We start from the raw sequence: 18791 nt of genomic DNA, 5'->3' as shown, positions 1-18791 counted from the left end.
GGTAGGTCTGACCGTTAATCCTTGAGTAACTATGCTGTCTTATTGGCGCCCAAAGCTGAATCTCATAAAGCACTACAGAGAAACCCAGTAGCACTGTCTTTGCAAAGGAAGGTTGCAGCTGAAGTGTGTGAATAATTGTTACATATATTTTTGAGGGGAAAGCTACTGCACACCACTTTATAATAACTACCACTGCATCACACCGAATTCAATTCACATTTCCTCTTCTGGCAGCTATAGCAATTAAGGTTGATCCGCCGGGATCAAGTTAATAAAATGTTATTTTTAACAGGTATTTAGAATGATTGCACACACTTGTATGCGTGAGGCACAGCAACCATGTTTAATTAAATGCTGAAGGTTTACTCAGTTGTATAAGACTTATACTGAGTCTGAACACCTCTCATTCATGAAAATGTAGTATTGTATACATAAATAGGACTACGTCATGGTTACGGACAGTACTTACCTGTTAAGACCATTACATTAGGGCAAGTAGCACATTACTTAGTTTTCCGGTATCAATACCATCCTGTATCCTTCTCGTACAGTATGAAACTGCGGCTGCTAAGCAGGTGTGGGCTTGGTACTGTAAGCAATTGGATGCGAAGCACCTGCTGGGAGAGGTAGGCCAGTAGAGGACACTGTTTCCTATGAACGAATAGAAACCCATTGCACAACTGCTGTTGAAAGTCGTGTTTTCCAGACGCACATAAGCTGTTTACGCTTGCAACTGGTCACCTGAATATTTCTGATATCCGATTGGCTACACAACCCAGTGCAATCATTACCCATTTCGATTCATCAAGCTGCCACTGCTAAAGATACGTACCCATTTGAAAACCTGGTTGAATACAGGTTAACGTGCAAAAAAAAGGGAAAAAGACCAAAACCCTCACCACCTAATTTACTGCAGGTGGGAAAGATGCTAACACAAAACTGCCTCTGGTGGCTTTGCCGTTCTAATTAGCAGATGGGTAAAAACTTTGATCTGCTAATTAGACCCACAGTGCCATCGCAGGCAACAGTTGTGATTTGATTAGCTGTCCTCAGTCGTGTCTCATCGTATGGATCGATACCAAAATAAGCCGCACCATTAAACCCCGGATCCTCCTTATAGGCCTACTGGAAAATACGTCGTGACGGAGAAATGTTGCAAATTGAAATCATTAATGAAATGTTTCCTACAAAAGCAAATTCAGAAGGAAAACGCGATTTATGGAGTCAGTTTGCTCTGAGATGCGATTGATAGTCAAGTAATGCACAAAGAGGGAATTTGGCAGAGCCATGTCCGAATGCATCCGATCCAACATGGGAGGAATAATTGATTCTCCAAAAACCGATGACCACACGGTTCTTTTGTGAGCTAAGTAATTGAACAGAAAGCTTTACCAGACAAATATGAGAACGAAACAGAGAAGACAGAAGGCGGCTTTCAAAAAGATCTCCGGAAAAGTGATAGTATTACCGTCGACTGTAGCTAATCGATCGTTTGTTTATAATACCCTGGTTGTTTATCCAGGCTATTATGAACTCACTAACAGTATTATGTTGCAAAGAAGGGGTGGCTACATCATTCAAACAATAGCCTATTGTCTTTCTGTTTTTGAAACAATTTTAGATTTGTATTAGTAGAATTTGAATATTATCACTGATGTATTACTTTAAAATGTTAAACAATGACTACAGTTGTTAAAAAAAAGTTTAGCCTAGTCTTTGAAGAGGCGTCTATTTTAAAAATAAAAACGAACCAATGAAACTGCTGTACGCCATAAGTTGAGCTAGTTGCAGTTTTAAATTCGTATGGAAATCGTTTATCCCAAACAATGGATTGAATTAAATAGTGATGACTAATTTATCGTAATTTCATAACAACAATGTAACACATTATTATTATTATTATCCGATTTACACATAATGACGTGGAATATTAATTCAGAATCTTATTCCAAGAAGTAACTGCTGTAGCGATATGCGAGGACAACCATATTTACCCACCCTGCGAAACCAGAGTATAGCCTGCCATCCACATCCTCCCACTCGGCGCTGTTGCACAGGGCTGTCTGTAGCCTGTACAGTACTGTGCTAACTGAGCATCCCGTTCACTGTCTCTGGAAGGAGGAGGGGGGTCGGCCAATGGCTGCGCTGTAGAGACCGGGGAAAGAAGACGAACGAAAGCGCGCACGGCTAGAGAAGAAGCAGTTCGCTCGTCTGCCGCTGCGGCCCCGGTGGCAATTTTTCAGTTTTCCAAAGTTTTGCTCTCGTCTTGTGCAGAAAAGGACGCCATACAGACACGTGTACGATAATGGCTTTCGGAAACACGGGACATGTCATCCCGCAAGTGAGGCTTGACGAGCCGGCGGAAGACAATTTCGTCAGGAGCACCTCTCTACGATCCCTACAGCAGTCGCATCCGCGGAGCAAACCCTATTCACCGGCCAATGTGAGAAGACACCTCAGGTAAAGCGACCTACGGTGCAGTTTGTCATTGCTGTCTACCGTTTACCTCGGCTAATTTACAGCACAGTGGTTTAATCGCTGATACGGGCAGACTGGCCGAGGGAAGCAGTTGACGTTCACAGAATGTGCAAGGTTGAAAGGGGACGCGTTGTGTACAGTAAACAAACCAGTCTGAGCCCAATGATATGACATTGTTTGCGGTCATTGCCGTTGAATTCCGGTGCATGGGATTTGAGGGTAGCAAATAATACCCTTCTCCTAAATTGCTGAACTGGTCGTGCGTCCTTCACGTCCGTCCAGCTTGGCATATTGCTGTTGCAAGCGGACTGCCCGTTAAGCACTTAATGTTATTGCTTGGTAGATTAAGTAGTAGCGTACCTGTGTGAACAGGTTTGACTTCAGGTATACTGTCAGTGTTTTGATGACAACCACAAGAGTGTAACCCTGCTGCAAAGAATACCGGCACTTCCTTTCCATGTTTGGGGTGGAACTTCGCAAAGTAGTCCCGTTCTGTTATTTGTTAACAATGGCCGGTTACACTATACAATACACCCTTAAATGTTCGTAATACTTTATCTATTGATACAGATATTTTGCGCTTTTTAAATGGGTGAAACTTATGTATGTTTCATAGAAGCTTATAAAAATAGTTCATTTGGAGATTGAGGCAGTTGGAGATGAATCTGTATTTGCGTATGTGGTTGTCATGATTGGGGGGGGGGGGGTGTTAGTGGTGGTGGTGATACCCTGACCAATCATGTCACATCACTAATGCGATCATGCAGTGACCTGAGATTGAGCAGGTTTCTGATGGTATTCACTAATAGCAAGCACTGCACTGCCCAACGTAAACTCTGCACTTGCAGTCTCACAAGCGATATTCTGTGCAAGAGCTCGGTTAAATCTTTTTCCTGTTCTTGCACATCTTCCAGTGACCTCAGGAGATAATCTTGCCCACAGCAACCATGACTAAAATAGAACCTGAGAAATGCATGGCTTGAACTTCAGCTCATTATATACCCTTATGTGTATTCTGTGTTAACCACTATTGATTACGGATAATGCCTGTTTCCTAACTCCATCTACCATTGGCAAGTCAACAAAAGTTGCTACCTTTGAAGTTGCAGAAGACAGACATAGCTATACTTTAGGAAAAAGCCACCTGATAGCAATTATCTGTAGGAAGTTTGGTATCATGCTTTTACCCAGGGATTTGTTTGGTAACTCTGTTTGGTCACTCTGGATAAGATGGCTGTTGTTTCTCTTTTTAAAATGGATGTTGTGACCCCGGTGTCATCAAAAGATAAGAGGCAGTTGACTGGCCATTTTCGATTACTTGCTTCAGATTGGGCATGGGCTTTATTTAAGGACACGGAATGGAAGAAGGGCCGTCGTGTGTGTGTGTGTGTGTGTGTGTGCATGACTATGGGTATGTTCGTGTTAGTGAACAGTGTGTGTGTTTGTGTGTGTGTGTGCATGGTGGTGGGACAATGCGTGAGTCTGTGTTAATCAACAGTGTGTGTGCATGGTGCTGGGACAAGGTATGTGTTTGTGTTAGTGAACAGTGTGCGTGTGTGCACATGCACGTATGTGCATAGTAATGAGACAAGGTGTGTGTGTGTGTGTGTGTGTGTTAGTCAACAGTTAGTGTGCATGTGCGAGGGAGAGAGTGAGTGAGAGAGTGACCGAGAAAGAGAGATATGTGAGAATTGTCTTTGACATGCCGGACTGGTGGAGTGCTGCTATTCTGGAGGCTGTGCATCTTGAAGGGCATCTCTGAAGCGGGGCTATAAGCAGACAGGAGGAAGGGGGGGGGACCCGCCCCTCCCCTCCCCTCCACTCTCTCAGTATTGACGGCAGCCGTTCAGGCATTCGTCCTGGATAATTACCCCGCAGACGACATGCCCTGGCCTGGCCTGCCTTCCCCAAAACTGCCCCCCGAAAGTGCTGTGTGGGAATGCCCATAAATAAACAATGTGTTTATCGCGTGGTCGTTTCCTGCGTCTTTGGCGATTTCATCCTCTCCATCTGTTTGAACAGCATTCTTCCGCGTGGCGTCCAAAGCCTGGCTCATACCACCGTGCTGCCAACACGTAGCATAGCCTCTGGCGTTCAGTTTATTTGGTAATGTTCAATTACACAACAATGTCTATAACAAATTTTTAGAAAAATGCCTCTCCCAACGTCTTACTCTGGCTAGTGTGTTTAAAAGCCCCATACCATTTACACTGTTGAATTGAGAACAGGACCGTGGCCGTGAATTCAGTCAACATTTGTCCTTAATTTTCACGTACAATTAAATGTGAGCGTTGCACATTTTCGTCACAAAGTCAGTTTGGCGAGTTGGTTGCAGTGGTCACTGAGGAAAAAGTGTACCACTTGAATTTATGTCAAAATTAAGGACAATCAATGAATTCAGTCTGATTTAATTATTAGCTAAATGATGATTAATTAATGGACTGAGTTTAAGAGGCAGACTGAATACTCCTAACTACTTTCATTCAGTGATGCCATTTTGAAATGCATCCAATACATGTCATCTATAGCTATATGACAGAATTATATCCACAGATAGGATCACAGTCGCCACCTGTTCAATTGAAATACGTCTCTCAAGGACCCCACAGCAATGGTACATGGCGATAATGAATAGCAATCTGTCTGCTTTGCTGTTTCAGTGATTTACAACGTTGAGTACCAAACAAAAAGAGAAATTCTGTCTTCTGTTCGTTGTTGCCTTTTTCAGTAGCACCACAGCTGTGTATTATGAGTCATCCCCCGATTCGTCATTCTTTTGCACCGCCGAAGATGAATTTTTAAACGAGCCGCGATGTAGTTTGGATCGCATTCTTGCGTATTGTTAACAATTCTGCGGAGAAAGTGTGTCACTCGTTCCCTAAGGAATGTAGCGTTAATATCGGGCGCTCCAAGTGTAGCAGCGTTTAACACCATCGGTTGTTCAGAGATTAATGGGATGGATCAGCGCATAATTTTAAATTGAGCTGTTCTTTCAGTATTACAACAGGAAATGTTAATTATATTCATGAACTCATTTGGCTGTGTGTGATTCAAATTGGCTGTGCTCTAGTTGCTAGATGCTCGATGCTCTGTTTCTCAGGTTGATGATTTCTGCCAGCTTGCTTTTATTTATTTATTTATTCATTTGTTTGTTTTGCAGATTTAAAAAATATATATTTTTCCATGCCAGGAAACCCCAAACATATCAAAACATTAAGAAAAGGGTTTAGTGTTGCTACCAAATAATTTCCAACATTAAATCAGAACAGTAACATTAGCCCACAAATATTAAGCAAACATTAAAAGAACCAACATTTTCTGAACAAAACTGTTTTGCATTCTTCTGAACATAATTCATACTTTATAGAAAAAAATAAAAATAAAAATGTAGTTATTTTTAAAAACCTGTGCCCTGTTCCGCCCCTGTTTCTCTTCTGTAAGCGGTCCAAAATTGGGGTAGTCACGAGCTGACCCCCATCTGACCTCGACCCTCTTACAACCGCTTGGCGCTGGTGTCTAAAAAAAATCCTTCATCAGACCAGTAGGCCATAATGGATATACACTGACATTATGCAGAGGGCAAAGTCAATTAGAGTCATTTTCACAACCTTAAGCTAATACTGTGCCATCTGCATGTTTGATACGGGGTTAGAGGGCTATTATCGCATGTTGTGTAAAGCTCATCAGCGTAAATTGCAAAAATGACTGCAGACAGGACTCATTTGAGAAGCTTGAGCATAAATCCTCTTCTTGTGACGAAAAGCTTCCGGCTCTGACATATTCTGGACGATTACATAAACATTTCTTCATATAAAGCCCTTATCGTTTCTTATAGAATGCAAATGCCCTTCCTGAATATATGTAGGTCAAATTTAAAATTAATGCTCAAAGTAAGTGATGCGTCCTCCAATCCGAATTTCCCTGTGTAAGAACCCTGCTTTGGATTCAGAGTACAGTTTTCCACAGTCTGCTGCCTGGGTCTTTCCCAGATTTAAATAGTGTACACTAGAGGTTAGAGCCGTCAATCTATCTGTGTTGCATCAATGTTTTATAGTCAGATACAGCCTCATTATCGATCATATAATGCATACAAATATGCATATACAACAATGAAAGTAAAATACATAATATTAAATCTGTACTTGAGGAAAAAGCTGTAAAGCTAAACACTGAGTGGTCTTATGAGGCAGAAATTCTGTAAATGTGCTCGGCATTCATGTTTCAGTATTTGCGTAAGTGACGTGGTATTGCCTCCTGTGTGTTTCCTGGGATTTTAAATGAATGTGAAAAATTCCAATGAATGTCTTTTTTTTTTTTTTTTTAAATCAAGCTTCATTTTGATATGTTTTCTACATTGTAACAGCAAATAGCGGTTTTCCTTTTATGTTTATCGTGCTACACTTCATATGCTTTATTCAAACCTGTATGGGATTAGGATTTTGGAGATTTGGGATTCTGAGAGGAGCCGTTCAGCGCGGGTAACATCCTCCGTGTCTTTGGTCCCCCCTCAGCGCCAAATTCCTGGAATGTTTTAGATTCGCCGACTAGCTCCTGTCCTGAAAAACGCTCATCGTCCGCTTTTCTCCGCGGACGACCTTGGGATCCAGGAATGAGAGGAATTCTAGGGGGGAAATAATGCACGGACAGGTCCTTCGTTTCTTCCAGTATCGCTGCGGCTCTACCCTGCAATGGTCCTTTGGAACGTGCTGACATGTCTCTGTTGATTCGGTGTCCCGCTTAGCTTTCGATAAATCAGCGAAAATAACTCCTAAGCTTACAGTATAATGGGTATTGATTTGTTAGAGACCGGGGAGAGAGCGAAGCATCTAAAGATAGTTTGCAGATAACGGATTCATTACCCCTGTATGGTGTAACACTATCTGTAGTGGTCCTGTCAGAGTTTTGAGTTATTGAATGAAACCATGTAATACCGGGAAATGAGCATGTAATGTCATGCATTACATCTCAGTGTTAGGTTGTCTGTCGTAATGCTCTGTGTTGTGTATTACATCACACTGTTGGGTTCTCTGTAGTAATGTGCTGTGCATTACATCACACTGTTGGGTTCTCTGTAGTAATGCTTTGTGTTGTGCAGTACATCACACTGTTGGGTTCTCTGTAGTAATGTGCTGTGCATTAAATCACACTGTTGGGTTCTCTGCAGAAATACCCTGATTCATATGCTGCATCACAACCAGTTATGTTGTCCAGCTGAAGTGTTGGGCCCTAAGGCCTTCAAAGCCCTGCCGCACATTTTAAATCCGGGCTGGGATTTTGGGATTCGCACGTCCCGTCGGCGAGAGGGAATGCAAGGCTGTTGCCGGCAGGGAGAAAGGGGAAGTGCCGGATTATTTAAAATCGTTTATTTTCGCTGGGAAATGAATAATTAAAAGATGCAAATGAAGGACAAAACCTAATTAAGACCTACATTAAGGCTGTGTCTTGCCTGTAAGCAACTAATAATAATAAGAAGAATAAGAAGTAGCAGTATTAGTAGCGGTGGTGGTGGTGGTTGCAGGAGAAGCAGCAGCAGTAACCTCATCTGCAGCTTACCCAATATACTGTCTTTGTCAATCAAATGCATCCCCTGACCTTGTTTGCTAGCTGTAATTTTCTTGGGTGTTTTGGTGATGTCACAGCCTTGTCCTGGTGATGTGGGGTGAGGAGAGGGGAGCGTCAGTGGTGAGTGGATCACGAACCAGGAGATGCATACATTATTAATGAGCTGTCCAATCAGAACAGTTTCTGCACATAATCACTTAGCTGGGTGGACATATGATTTATAATGGTTCTGTAGTCTGTAGACCTCAACGCAATTACTCATTCACATCATTTTTATTGTGCATCTGTGTACTTACCGCTGTACTATATCGAGGCACGGCACTGTTTAATGTGATTGTTTCCCCTCGATTTAAGAACATCTGTGTCGTGTGTGCTAAAATATTGATTCAACATATGAGTTTCTTTTGAATACATGAAATATATTTCATTTCATTCTTTTAAATTATTTTATCAGGTGATACAGACTGATTAATAATTAAATAATGTAAAACAAATGATATAGCTGGTCTTGTTTCTATAGACCCTACTTGAGCTCATTTTTAGACATGTTCTATATTGGATTTAAATATCATCTTCACAAGCATGTAAATATCCTAGATTTCATATGCATTGAATTCATTCAAGCATAATGCCAACAGCTCAGCTTTCTAATGTTGGCCTGCTTACTTTGATTTCCATAACATATTGGTAATTTTCCCCAGTATTCTATTTTCAAATGAAAACCAACCGGTTGAGAGATTTGATAACACTTTATTTGACAGTGGCCATCATACCATGGGAATAGAGGTTGTTCTTGGTTGGAGAGTAATGTCTGTCCATTATGTTGACTTTCTTTGTTTGCTTTTTGACCAACTTTGTAGAGCTTTCTTCATTTGTGTTCTACACTCTCACAGAGGCAAAGTACCACCAGTTTACTGGATATGTAGGCTATGCAATTATATGGTAGAGGAGTGCTCCTGGTTGCTATGCTGGATTTTGCCACTAGAGGGCACAGTGAGTTGTACACTGCACTGAGGCGGTTCTCAGTCTCTATGTCTTTAGCTCATATGCTGTTATGTTCTGTCCAGGCCACTCACTAAATCAGCGCAGGATGGATGGGCAGCTTCCTTGTTTAGGTTTATAGCACTTCTGAAGGTTAATTTATACACTCTGCTTACCCATGGGGGTCAACACGGGCAATGTGCTGTATGTCATTCTTGTTTAAAAGCGGCTGTCCATTCTAAGGGATTGTATTTGCATATCCCTCCCCTCACATCCACTGCTCCACCCCAACCACTCCCCCACCCCACCAGAAAAAATTAAGCAGCAAGGACTCCCATTTCCTGGCATGTTTTTTCTCACAAATCTTTCAGTACATGCAGCACAAAAATCATGAGCGTGCTTTGTCTGGGTCCATCCTGGTTTCTGTTTTCGAACATATTAATTATGCTTCTCTCGCACGCGGCCTCGTGTAAACTTCCCCCTCCCACTGTTAAGCCCTGCCAGTCAGCTTTGACACTGACACTCCTGCTGATCAGGGAACTGGAGCTGAACTGAGCTCCTGTCACATATCAGTTCTCTACTCCCTTTCATTTCTGACATCTGCTAAACAGGCTGCAGCCTCTTATACGCGATGATGTCATCGCCCTGTACAGCAAGGCCTGAATCATATCGCAAGACATAAAGTCTCCCTCGCTCCAAACAGACATCTTCATACATTTTCACAAAGCCACCCTTGTGAAAATAATAGCATACTTCCACACACATTGATTGTGTATATGAATAAAGTGTATGTATTTACACACTAAGTATGCTGTAGTATAACGTAAATTTCTTTCACGAGGAGCAGTCCCAGAAGGTAAACCACCCTGTGTTTTAGACATGCAGTGATGAAATTTAGCTAAGCTTACCTAAGACTCGCACTCTATTATCTTTATATATATGGAAATACCAGGCTGTTCCTGTCCCTGATTTATTTTGCCGACTGAGTTCATTATCAGTGGCCTATTTGAGAAGCTCCTCAATCCCATAATACGACCTGAATCAAGTGAGCCTGCATACAGCTAGATAAGGGCGGGGTCTAGAATCCCAGAGTTATCACAGTCCCTGTCAGATTCCATATTCTGTATGATATCATAGTCAATATTAATGCGGGAGTTGAATTACTTATGGATTTCGGCGTTCGTACTGAGATGACCTCAGCGAAGACGGGGTTCTAAGCTTTCTCTGCTCTAACGTCTGATCCGTGCTCCGTCTGGAATCTTGGACGACGGTACCATGGAGACGCCACCCAGTCATGCTTGGAAAAGAAGGGAATATTCGATGAAAAAGAAGAGGAATGTGTTTTATTACACATCTTTTATTACACAGCGTTCTTGTGCTGTGTTTTTCTGGATTTGTTAGTTTCTCCCTACTCAGAACGTATCCTTACTTAACTTTCCTCACAACTTCCTTCAGTGCAATATTTGGAGAGTAACAGATCTTTGCTGTCTGTGAAAAAGAATATGGGTGTGCTCTATTTATAGGAAATGCTGCTTGTTTTAACCAGCTGTACCTATAACATTGGGACTAACACATTTTATTTATTTATCTATTTATTTATTTTACTTCTCATAGCCTTCAATCCTGTTGGATGCGTGACCCTGTAGAAACGGTGACTGCACAGTGGAAATCGCAATGTTCTCTATTTCAATTGAAGCAGAGGTTTCCCCCCCATGTATAGCAAGTTAAGATCCTTATGTGACAAAAGAGGGGTCTTGTGTAAATCCATACCTCTCCTCTCTGAATTCAACAATCAATAGATACATAATGACTCTTGTTTCCCTGTGAGATTTAATTACGTCTGTTCCGAGCCAAGGACAAATGATTCATTTGACCCAATTGTTCCTGCACTACACTGGAAGCATTTAACATTCATTTCTGCACTAATGATCAAGTGTACTTATCCACATCTGAACTTCAAAAGCAATTTAGAATTTTGAATATCAGAAGGTGATCACCTCTGAATTGCAACAGCTATTCAGAGAAAATGTGAATTTAATACATGATCTTTAATCCTGAGGGACTGAAGGATTTTGCGCTGCACCTCTTTAAATGACATGTAACTGGCCAAAACAATGAAATTTTACTGCATTAAGTTATATTTTAAATGTCTATACAGCGCTGAATTAGGGTTCAACATGGTAGTCTGGACTCTTTGACCACTAGGTGGCAGACTTGCATGGAGGATTAAGCCTAATATAGACACAGTAGATATGTAGGAACAGGTAAACAAATAATGTAAATACATTTGTAAATACATAAATTCAAGAATAAACATATAAATTAAATTATGAATAAGAAGTAAATTAAAAACATTCCATTTATCCCTTTACATGTTATTCATCTATTTGCACGTTAGTTTTTACATTCATTCATTTATTCAAGTACTTTTACTGTTGATAATGTTAGTGCAGGGCTTGATTGCATTTGTCATGTTCTTTTTCCAAAATTAAGGAGCTTACTAAAAATTTGTACATATTAGTGTCGACTGTAATTATTTTTGAACGTACCTGAATTGCTCAATCCAGTTAAACATGGTATAACATTTGCTAGTCATGTAGATTTTCTCTTGTCAGTGTTAAGCCGAGAGTTCCAACCGTATCCACACTCAAACACCTTAATTATGATTGACTTTGCCAGGCAATAAAGATGCTCTGTTTCCAAGGGAACACATGCACCATTATATATCTTATGTTATATTGATGTGCTGGAAGTCAAGAGGGTTTAGCTTACTTTAGCTTGCAAGCTGCAGGAAGTGAACATGCTGTACATGAACGCTTATAAAATGGATTAATTAGACCCAATCAGAGGAATGCATGTTGTATCGCATCATTGGTATTATTTTGTCCGTTCTACTGTAGGCACGCTCAGTAAGCACTTTACTTTGTTGCCCTTAACAAACAGAACTTGAGAGCCTGACTCAGCTGCACTAAAAGTGCCGTATTTGCAGGAAACAATCGCAACAAATCATTTTTTACCCATAGCACTGAACATTAAAGAAAATAACTTGCTAGTGAAGTACGTAAACGTAACACTGTTTCAGCTGTATGTGTTATTTTGGCTGGGTAACAAGCCAGTCTGGTAGTGACAGTGCACTGTGTTTTAAGAAAATGGGACATACTGAGTTTTTGTGACACTGAAGTCATTTGAAGTCATTTTGAGAAACACGAGAAATGGCATTAATGGTGCAGTGTGGAGGATTGTGGATGTGCGTGCATGCCTGTCTAAATCCCGTACTCTGGCTGAACTGGCTGGAAGTTTTGATGTGGAACATATTGGCAAAACAAACGCACCAAAATAACACATACAGCTGAAACAGTGTTACGTTTACGTACTTAGTCAGTCAGTCAGTACCACGATGCAACTAGGAAACAGATTTTTTATTTTCTTGCCACAGTAGTGCAAATTAAACTGGGTAATAATGAATCATTGCATTTATATAGCAATTTTCCAAATGCTCAAACTGCTTTACAGTGATGAGTGGCTACTCACCTCACCCACCACCAATGTGCAGCACCCACCTGGGTGATGCACGGCGTGCGTGCGTGCGTGCGTGCGGTAAGGGAGAGACGCATTAGCAGGCTATCTCACCAAGATGTGGATGAATGCTTCCGTCTATTAGCAGCCTGTCTGTGAGATGCATTAGAGACTACTAAACGCTCTCTTCCCCTTTATCTAACAGTCACATTCATTTAGCTCTGTGCTATTCCTATTGTGCTGTCCTGTACAAAAGAGGAAAAATGAATAAACTAATTTCAAATATACATAATACATACAAATATATTCATGCTATGACATGATTAAAAAATGTTCTGATATAATGCATTAAATCTATATGGGGGAGACCAAGTCATAATGTGTGCAAATGTGTACTCATTTATATAATGTTTGTGGGCGTAAGTGAGTATGCATATACCTGCCACAGGCCTGTTTTATCTATAAATCACAAATGGTCCTCAAGTTTTGCGCAAATGAATGAACTTTCTTGCTCTGCCCTGTGAATGCCCTTAACTAGCTTTATATAGCGAATTACTCTCAATATTCTATATAGCGAATTAGTTTCATTTTTCTACAGTATATAAAAGATGGAACCAATGTCAGGCAAGCAAAGAAAGAGAATTTATACGTGCATTACAGCTGACCAGTTTGTTTGTGCACATGATCTGGATTTCGCTTGGCGATAAACACATTTTTACATCAATTTCAGGCTTTTCAAATCACAATAATGCCATGGATTTGATTGTACGCACAATTTAAGATCAAATATTTGCACACAAACATTTTATAAGTGTGGCCCCAGGTCTGTGCTCAGTTCCAAACAGAAAGGGGATTTACAATGAGGAAAAGAATTTGGACTGATCAAAGTGTCTACTGACCACAAAATCCATTCCTTTTAATTGTGCTATTCTTAGCAGTAATTACCAATGTGTCCTTAAGGAACCAGATGTCTTTTGAAGGACAATGCTGCATTTTGTTTAACTTCAGATTGACTTGGCAACGCTTCTTGGCGATCAACCCAAAGAATGACATTTTGTCACATGAATGTGTTTGTTAAAACCATGCACAGTATTTTTTGGGATTGCCAATATGATGTAATACAACCTATAGGGGAATTAAGACTTTCCTCTTTATTGGGATAACACTATGAAGAGTGTAAATGTCGTACTGTCATAATTTGCTTCCTCATTTTTAATCCCGCCCAGTCAGTCATGCACATTCTTAATTATCCTAAATAGATATGATTTGAAAGGGATTTCGTTAAGACTGCATTTGGAACATCGCGATGCCTTTCATCCTGGGCTTTGAGGATCGCGCATGGCCTTGAGGACAAGGTCGTTGGCCTGCCCCGTTTCTGCATCGGTGTTGTAGCGGGAGGGAGGACTAATTAAAACGGAATGAAAGCAGACCTGCCGAGGTTTGGCAGACACCGTTGACCCGAGAGACCAGCGGTCCGTAGCGGATAACGAGTTCAGCGGGTCAAGGTGTCGGCGTAAGGAGTCGTCCAAAAAACACTTCCCTCCCACATCTGTTGTCTGCAGCTCCTTTCCACCCCTCAGTAGTCTCTGTTGACCAGGCATCCATCTTTGAAATCGTCTGCTTGTGACTCATTTTTCAGTAGTTTCATATAATGTGTAATTATGCAACCAACCATGCTAGCAGAAATGGTTGGCCGATGAAAGGAGAGCAGAATATTTGACCTAAAAGGCTCCCCCTGTTGGCTCCTTACAATAGCAGAACATCATCCCATTAACTGAGCAGGTGTGATTGCGGTTATTAGCCTACTTCGACTGAAGACCTATGTGTTTTTGAATAGCAGGCTTGACTCTCTTAATGGACTGTGGCAGACTGTCCTGTGCTTCTAGAAGGACATCAGTGTATACCCTGTTCATGTACAGACCGTACGTTTTCTCTTTGGTGCTGGATCGCATATTATTATTATTATTATTATTATTATTAACTTATATAGCACCATTCAAGCAATACAGTACAATGTACTTTGTAGATGTATAACAAACAGCCTGATGTCTGAGAATATACCAACTGTACAATTATTACAATATGACTGCAAATCTTCCATTTGCATTATATCCAGAGGGACTTATAAAAGTGTATACATGTAGGTTGAGGCAAAGAGCAATGTTCTGTCTGGATGTAACATCCAGGAAGTCAATAAAAAAATAAAATAAAAAAACACCTTTTAAAAAGCATACTTCAGAACAAGAAATAATTGCTTCAATATACAGTAATCTTCATGGCATATGCCTGAGTGTGCCATATAGTATACGAGCCCCATGGGCATTACTAAATAGTTTATTATCAGGGACTGGAGCAATTGGTAGCCAGATCTGTAATATTTAATATTTAATCTGATGTTTTACATTTTTAATGAAATCATAGTCAAACGGAGAAGATGAAACAGACCTGTTGCAATGGGAATTTTTTTTTAAAAAAGGAAAGAAAACATAGATTCCATATAAATACAGATTAGCAGGAGACTAAGGGTAACCCAAAATAAAACAGGAAATGTAAACGCTCTGAAATCAGACAGGGATATAAAGGATTTAAAAAAGCATCCTGTAATCTGCAGTTATCCAAACGAACAGCTTTAACACATAAGCCAGTGGATCAAAGAATGTCTTCCTCCAGCTAAATCCAACACACACACACACCGCAATATCTGAAACTAAGATGGCCGACCACCCAGTAAACAGAGATGGAAAACCCAGGTTCAGAAAGTTAAAGTCCTCACCAGTGTTTTGTTCCAGTCACCTGGATATGCTGTTTAGCACAACTCTCCAGCCGGCAGGTAGAGCTAATTTAATAATAGCGTTCAGATCCCTGGACAGTAAGCTCATCTACCCATGGCATCTCACCGTGCTGCAGCTGGAATCGGTGTGGAAGTACAGTGCGGTGTGATGTCACATCTTTCTGTTCTCACCCGTTTCAGGGGTCACCTTAACGCGCACAGAGAGAGGTAGTTTCGTAATAGCGCACGGCTTTGGGGTTATTCTATTAACGTCTCCTTTCTGGAGGTGCAAGACCTCCACACGCACTGCTTGATTGACAGCTATAATCTCCCAATGGTATTGTATGTTCAGCATAATAACATGTTTTTATATTATTGGTTTTTTTTTTTTTCCACTTTCTGCCACCTCTAACCTAATCTGATAAAATGAGATTGTGTAAATCCAGTTATGCAGGTGGGCATAAGACATTTATATTCATATTTTATAATAAAAAATCCTTTTGTATTCCTTTTTTATGAAATTATATTTTTATAGTGAATTGCAGTCATAGGTTGTATATTTATTTCTTATGAAGGTGGTTCTGGAAATAAGCTTTCCACAGAGCACCACAGTGTTCTTTGGATATTCCATAAATATCTAGGGAAAAAGTGATATTTTCTATATACTGTTGATCTTTCTGAAAATGTGACTCTCTTGGTTTGGATTGTCTATCTTGTTGTTCTTGTAGATATTGTAGATTTGTTTCCTGTGAAACTATCACAAATTAAGTCAGTGGATTCTTCTGCAAGCCTGAATGCTTTTTTTTTTTTAAATGACGAAAGAATTGGTTTGGAGGGGGGAATTATGAATTGATTATATGCCCATCAGAGCCAAGGAAGCATTTTGTATTTGGTCAACCTGGGTATTATACAGTATGTGCCTGTGTGATTTAAATAGCCTAGTCTGGCATCCAGTTTAGGCTATTTGAGTTACTTTTCTGCATTTGCCTGAAAATAACACATCCATATGAAAGCGTCTCTGAGGTGCGTATGTTACATCCTGCGCTTGTGCACATCTACGAGAGCCGAGGCGCTGGCTCCGCGGTGTTCCAGGCTGTCAGTGCGTTTCATTGGACGGCTTCCCATCCGCGCTGAAGCCCGTTGGCTGGGCCCGGCGCCCCGTCGCCGCGGAGACCTCGGAACGCGGCCGTGCGGGGCGGCGGGCATATGCTGCGGATTTCGATCCAGCGTCACGCAGAGCTCGCTTCTCCTCGGCACAATGCGCCCCTTCGCCCCGCCGAATGGCGCGTTGTTTTTTTCTGACGCTAGGATTTCAGGAGTCACAAGCATTACTTTTTTTCCTTTTTTTTTTTTTTTTTTTCTTTTGTACTGTTCAGGGATTTGACGATTTGATCTCCATGTGGGCTGAGCACTATCGGTGCAGAAAATTCACGGGCTGCTTTTGCTGGCGACTTCGCACGTCACTGTTCGGTGCTAACAATGCCATGATTTCAATGCGCTTTACGGTATGGAAGTATGGAAATTCATTACGGTCGCTGTCAATGCGTAGCACCCACCGTTACATGTCACGAGCTCTTCAAGTCTCTGCCAGATGGACGTCATGCGCTGACTCATCTTACGGTGCCAGGGACGTTGTGAAAACCTCGCTTTGTTTGCAGGCTAATGTGAGAGAAATGGCAGACAAAGTCCTCCGCCCGTAGAGTGCTTGAATGAGACCTGGCTTTCACTCCGCTGCCTCTGCGTTGGCTTTGAACAATGGAACGGCTCCGACGAGCCGCGACTGAAGAGCACTCAGACGGACGCCGCGTTGTTCCTTTCGCGTGGCTTTAAATGCTCTTCTAACGCGGCGGTCTTTTCTGGCTGAGCTCGCGGCCCTAGCCCCGTGTCCTCAGTCGGCAGCGCAACACCGGAGAGCGGAGATGCTAGGCCTGCCTCACAGGGGGTGGGCAAATGTCTTTTTTTCGGATTGCTCAGCCAAACCAAAGATAAAAGATACAGAGGCGTCGGCAACGCAGAGACTCCCCCCGCCCACTGTTTGGAGGTCTCATGGTCATGATGCAGGTTGTTCCCACTCATGTGACCCGATGTGTGGATATTGTGGTAATTACATCACAGTTCAGCATTTAGCTAGCACAAATGTCCAGTGTTAATTCAACTCTTACAGTGTACATATGGGTCCCATTGGGAACATGTATACTCGGCAAGAGTTGATTCACCACTGAAAATTTTAATGTGAAGATACTCTAGTTTATAGTGAATTGTGCAGATTCAGTTTTCACATGCAAGCCATTTATACATCCGGATATTTTACCAAAGCATTTCGGCTTATTTTCGTGTTCAAGGGTACAGCTAAGAGTCAAACCAGCAACCTCTTTCACTTCCATACGCATTAAACTACACTAGCCATACAGCACATCGTGAAGACCTTTGTTAATATTTGAACACCGATCCCAGAAAGTAACTTTTTCAATCTTCAATTCAATTTTAAATTAAAGTAAAATTTGGGAACATAATCTTCTGTGGATGGCAGCCTGACATGTCACGCTGTAGCCACGGCTAATTCTTCACATCACAATGTCGCGTGGACATAAGAAATGGAATGACCTATTCGGGTCCTCTTTTTTTATACAATGTTCTATTTCTACTAAAGTCTCTCTTATTAAATCAGCTGTTCAATTGAATATCCTTAGGCTATCCCCGGTCCCCTTGTCTTGAGGCTGAAAAGACCACGTTTCTCTCGATAAATCGTTTCTTTAAAGGTCTGGTTTCTTCTCAGGAAATGGTGGATCTGTTAAACAGTTTGAGGAGTTATTCCCAAGTTGACTGGCCCCTAGTGTTAAGAGATGTTCCAAACTTTAATTAATGAAGGTATGTCAAATCAGACATCGGCAATGGGGAGCGCCATAATGACTTGGGAGTATTGTACAGTCAACCAATATAGACTCCTTTCAGATCAGTCTCTCATATAGGATGTGCCTAGTTACCATGCAAAGGTACCTAGTTACCACTTATATGCATTATATAAATCAACAGGATTCATTTTATAGTCGTAGAATAATAAATGAAAGTACACTCTGGCAAATGAACATGTTCAATGTGTGTATTACACAGGCTAAGACATTTAAAGGACATTTGAACTACTCGTTGGTGACAGTGTCAAAGAGTGCAATGAAACACAAATTAGTAAAACAATTCTAATTAGAAAATAAATGATCAGGTGATCGCCAGCACCACAACTACGGTACCCATGTACCTCCTGAGACTTTTTGTAGTTTTCAGATATGCTGGATTGCTGGAAGAGTTTCCTCCCGAGTTCTGAGCCGTTGGTCCCACCAGCCATGTTTTTTTTTTTTTGAACAACCGTTTAAACCATGAAATTTGATTTCTGTGTACGTAATTGGGCAGAGTGAGAAGCTGCTGCTCCAGGAGATGAAAACGTCCTCCTTTGCTCAGCCAATCAGGAGCGAGGCTTTTGTTTTCTGAG

General features: G+C 41.3%; 1 protein-coding gene across 4 annotated transcripts in view; it reads left to right on the top strand.

Annotated features, from left to right (window-relative positions):
* The first annotated feature begins 2325 nt into the window (after positions 1-2325).
* The window catches only part of gramd1ba (GRAM domain containing 1Ba), a 131532-nt gene continuing 115066 nt past the window's right edge, over positions 2326-18791 (top strand). For all 4 annotated transcript variants that reach the window (XM_064352543.1, XM_064352542.1, XM_064352541.1 and 1 more), the window contains exon 1: positions 2326-2460. The gene's annotated coding sequence lies outside the window, so the exon portion shown is untranslated. The remainder of the gene's footprint in view (positions 2461-18791) is intronic.

The sequence above is a fragment of the Anguilla rostrata genome, chromosome 9 (assembly GCF_018555375.3).
Source record: "Anguilla rostrata isolate EN2019 chromosome 9, ASM1855537v3, whole genome shotgun sequence".
NCBI classification, from domain to species: Eukaryota; Metazoa; Chordata; class Actinopteri; order Anguilliformes; family Anguillidae; genus Anguilla; species Anguilla rostrata.
Note: the sequence above shows the minus strand (reverse complement) of the source record. Positions and strands in the feature narration are given on the sequence as shown.